Source organism: Phoca vitulina, unplaced genomic scaffold, assembly GCF_004348235.1.
Source record: "Phoca vitulina isolate PV1807 unplaced genomic scaffold, GSC_HSeal_1.0 scaffold17, whole genome shotgun sequence".
NCBI classification, from domain to species: Eukaryota; Metazoa; Chordata; class Mammalia; order Carnivora; family Phocidae; genus Phoca; species Phoca vitulina.
Window position 1 is genome coordinate 3,389,364 of NW_022589720.1, and position 4,878 is coordinate 3,394,241.

At 43.2% G+C, this 4,878-nt stretch overlaps 1 non-coding gene across 1 annotated transcript; it reads left to right on the forward strand.

Moving 5' to 3' along the window:
* The first annotated feature begins 1,379 nt into the window (after positions 1-1,379).
* Positions 1,380-1,484, forward strand: LOC116639282. Its single transcript, XR_004300794.1, has one exon. It is a non-coding gene; the product is annotated as a U6 spliceosomal RNA (small nuclear RNA).
* Positions 1,485-4,878: the final 3,394 nt, after the last annotated feature.

A 4,878-nucleotide genomic window follows, 5' to 3' on the forward strand; every position in this document is an offset into this window, starting at 1 on the left:
TGTAAAAAAAAACAAAACAAAAAACTTTAGTATATTAATTTGCTAGGACTGCTGGAACCAATGCCATAGACTGATTTATACAACAGGCATTTATGTTTTCACTTCTGGAAGCTAGAAGTCTAAGATGCAGGGGTGAGCAGGGCTGGTTTCTTCTGAGACCCCTCTCCTTCGCTGTAGATGGCTGTCTACTCTCTCTGTTCTCACGTCGGCATCCCTATGGTGTGTGTCTATGTCCTGAACTCCTCTTCTTAGAAAAACATCAGTCATATTGGATTAAGGTCCTCTCTAAACACTGCATTTTACCTAATTACCTCTTCATATGTTCTGTCTTCAAATACAGTCATATCCTAAGGTGTGAAAGTTAGGTCTTCAACATCTGAATTGGGGGTTGGGGCGCACAACTCTGATAAACCCAAATAGAGAATCATTCTACAAAATACTCAACCAGCACTCTTCAAAAAATCAATGTCATGAAATGATAGGAAAGACTAAGTAACTTTCATAGATAAGAAGGGCCTGAGGATTTTCTTTTTAAGTCATCTCTATGAAAGAATGTTTTTCTTCTTTAATGACTTTTGAGAACTCCTACTTTTTTCCTTTCTCAATTTGAAAGTGATTGTATATCCTTTTGATTCTCCTAGTCACTGACTCCTTCATGCATTCTCCCTACAGACCTCAAGGGGTCATAGGAAGCACCCACTATGCACTTTGCATAGAACACGATTAGAATATGCTCTAGTCATTGAGGTACACGTGGGTGGGCACACCATCTGGAGGGCACATGGGTGGGTAAGGGAGACAATCTGAAAACACGTCATTACTGCAATGAAGCTACAGGTCTAGGGAGATAGGAACATGAGATGTCCAGCAAAAACAAGAAAATGCCTTACTCTGCTCAGAGAAAAGTGGGCTAGAGTTCTTAAGGAAAAACACAAGAATGAGGTCATAAAGGACATGGAGCAATGCACGAAACAATTCAGTGGGGAGGAAGATTTGTGTACGTACAGATTTTTGTGAGATAATTATCAGGAACTACAAACAATTTTGTAATTATTTGGGAACAGGTATTTTGAAAGGAGGATTAGGGAGAGCTGAGGATGGGTCCAAAGGCAGGCAGAGAGAGGACTGGAGTCTCAGTGCAGGAGGAGGAGGTTCTGCTTTATGCCTTGGACAGCTCTCATCTAGCATGAGACCATGAGGTTGCATTTTGTAATGATCCGTCTGGGAAGACTTCATGAAGGATGAAAAGAACAGGTTGGCCTAGAGGAGAACAGCAGATTATAAGTCAATTTGCAAGTGTCCGGGTTAGATACCATGAGAGTGCTGGGGCCGGAGAGAACAAAATGTTCAGAGGTATTTACCCAGTTCCCTCAACAATCCTGCACCTTTGGCAGCATGTGCATGACAATTGGAATGATACAGAGAAGATTGGCATGGCCCCTTGCAAGGGCAACATGCAAACTCGTGAAGCATTTCCATATTTTAAAAAAATCGATTACTTACCAATGTAGGGGCATTGGGAGTGTCCATAGGGGCTAAGGGGGAAATAAGATTGTAAGCATATTTTCAGATTTCTCTTTGAGATGTGATTAGATTTTACTGGTCGTAGTAGTGACCTCTAACACGGAACCTAACCCTACTGGCAGTGGTGTTCCTCGTAGTACTAATACTACACCTAGCGGTAGGAGTACTGTTACTGCTGCTGCTGTTACTATTTCTAGTAACACAAGTAGCACTGAAGTGCTCGCTGAGCAGTAGGCAGAGCCTGCTTCCTCCATGTGCCCTTCACTCAGAGGGGTCCTGCTCTTGGCTCAATGCTCTGCTCTCACCATCTTGAAATTTTCCATTTTTTTCCCCAGGTGGGCCAATCTTGGCTGTCATTCTCTATTCATCTGTCTCTTCAGATTTCTAGAGGGCAATTCACTCTGCGACCTCCATTCTTTGATGGAACTAAGATTTTCAGTTTGTTTTCTTGCAAGGACAGGAGTGATGACTTCCAAGGTCTTTTACATATCAGAGCTGACACCAGAGGAGGCTCGCTTCCAGGTTGCTCCATGTCGATCCCGAAGAGCCCTATGGAGCCTCAGGGAGACATTCGGGAATGCTCGTCTTCATCCAACAGAGATAGAGCTGGTTCAGATATGTCAGGCAGCGTCAGACAAATGATTGTCTTCTTGGTTACTCTTCTGGGATGACTGCATGCATGGCTGAGGCTTCCATGTGGATGCCTCCGGACTAAGTGCTCAGGAGAAGGATGTCTGAGCTGGGGGTCAGGAAGGTTGGGTTTAGACTCAGAGGTAACTATAGGCAAGACGAGAGAAAGCTTAGGGAGGGATGGGTGACCAAAAGAGTGTTAAATACTATAGAGAGATCAGGGGATTCAGGCTCAGAAAAGTGTCCTTGGATTTGAGCAAACCTCTTGAATTCAAGAAGCAGCTTTATTTTACCAAAATACCCAATATAATAAATGTGTTCATTTAAAAAAGTGTTTGAGGAGTAATAGCATCAAAATCTCCCAAGCTATAGGAAAGTGAAGTTCAGCCTAGCTGAACTTGCAATAACTCATTTATAATGCAAATCCAAGGAGGCAGTGAAGTACCATTGAGAAGCTGTGCTTCTGAGAGAGGGAGACCCTAGTCTATGGCACTATTCGAGAGTATTTATAAATACAGTGACAAAGAGTACATGAATGTACATATGCAAATAAATAGGAAGTGTGTGAAATATAATAACATTTCAATTTGAGTAAGAATGTAGATGGGGCGCCTGGGTGACTCAGTCTGTTAAGCTTTCGACTCTTGATTTGCTCAGGTCATGATCTCAGGGTCCTAGGTTCGAGCCCTGTGTTGAACTCTGCTCTCAGGGTGGAGTATGTTTGAGATTCTCTCTCTCTCTCCCTCTCCCGTTTCACCCCAACACAAATAAATAAATATTTTTTATTATGTTATGTTAATCACCATACATTACATCATCAGTTTTCGTTTTGTTTTTTTTTTTAAGATTTTATTTATTTATTTGACAGAGAGAGACACAGCGAGAGGGGGAACACAAGCAGGGGGAGTGGGAGAGGGAGAAGCAGGCTTCTTGCCGAGCAGGGAGCCCAATGCGGGGCTCGATCCCAGGACCCTGGGATCATGACCTGAGCCAAAGGCAGACGCTTAACGACTGAGCCACCCAGGCGCCCCTACATCATTAGTTTTTGATGTAGTGTTCCATGATTCATTGTTTGTGTATAACACCCAGGGCTCCATGCAAAATAAATCTTTAAATAAAAGAATGTGGATGGAAACAATTTCAGATGAAACATGAAAAGACAAAACTGAATAAAAGATGGAGCTGAGATGAGTTTTCTTGAACATCATAGTAAAGACCTGCCTCTCCTTTCTCGACAGATGAATGTGCGAGCCCGTGCAGCCGCCCTGCTCTCCTTGTCCCCTCCCTCAGGTCCCCATTTTAAGGACTAACCAAGATGAACGGCTGCAGGTGGACTGACTGTCACATTTTGGGGCCCTATGGGAGTTCTATACTTTCATAAGCAATCCTGGGGTTTTTAACTATGCACATTCAAGCCACCATTACACTGTGGTTCAAGTTCAAGCCACCATTAAACTGGTAGTACCCGCAAGTTGCTAAGATGCCCACTGAACCAGAAAGCAATCTGAACGCCCTAAAACATCATGAGATGCTGCTCTGTCTGACACGGGTTCAACAGGGATTCTCAATCCCCTTGCTTTAAAACAATTTTGGTGATGGTTCCATCCATTACAAAATTATAAAATTATTGAGCAGAGCTCCTGGAGTGTGGGTTTGAAAGTATAGGCACCTATAATTATCTATCTGATCACCTCCTTTTGTACTTTGAAGATGCCTGCCCAGTGCAACCTACACCAGCATTTTAGGTTTATACATCATTAAACTGATGAACTGAGCTAGAGCATTTACTTAAACACAGACGCTACTCTTGCAAGTTTACGGCCAATTCACAGTTTATGTTGTTCTATTGGGTTTAAATAATTCAAATATGACCTCCTGGCACCAGAGCAAATGAGCATGAGATGACATCAGTGAATCAGTGTGAAATGATTTCGTGCTTTCTGCTTGTCCCCCAGCTCCTAATTCGCACTCCAGTGAGATAGCTTCTGCTTCAGGGTTTATAGATGTGAGAAGAGGCAATTTTTTGCCCATCCTATTATAGCAAATGAGACCGAATTTTACTGAGAATTTAAGTTACCCCCACGTCCACTGCAAGTTTGCCTGTTGTCACCGGAAACAGTAGCTTGTTCATGAATGTTTCATTCAGAGGAGTGTTTGGTCTGACGTGCAGGGCAGACGTCATGCTTTTGTAAGCGAGCTGAAGACATGGCTTCTGAACAGTCACTCAGCAGTTGGCAAATGTATCTTCCCTGAGACCCGAACAAGGAAAAATTCCTTTCTTGCCTGCAGAACACCTTGTTCCAAAGGGTGGAGAGAGGGCAGCATAATTTCATTCCAGGTAAAACGGAAGTTAGACAAATTTGTGACTCACAATTTGAGAATGCAGTTTTAACTGTCTCTGGTGGTCTGGATTATTTTAATCCACAAAGATTTAAAATTACATTGCATCGTCCCTTTTCCTGTAGAAAGGAAGCTAGCTACCTTGGATGTGGCTCCAAGTAAATGAAGTGATTACCTCTCCAAACCACCTGAAGAAGGAAGGGCGTGTGTGGCACAGAAGCTCACGCTGGAGGAGCAAAGTGTTGCCCAAGCAACTAGGTTTTACACGATGGAGGGTTTAGTGCCAAAAGAGCTAGCCTTGGGACATGGCGAGGGAGTTATTAAAATCAGCTCAAAGGTTAGCAGGAGGATTCCGAAGACGGCACATTGTCCAAAAGGAGGGCT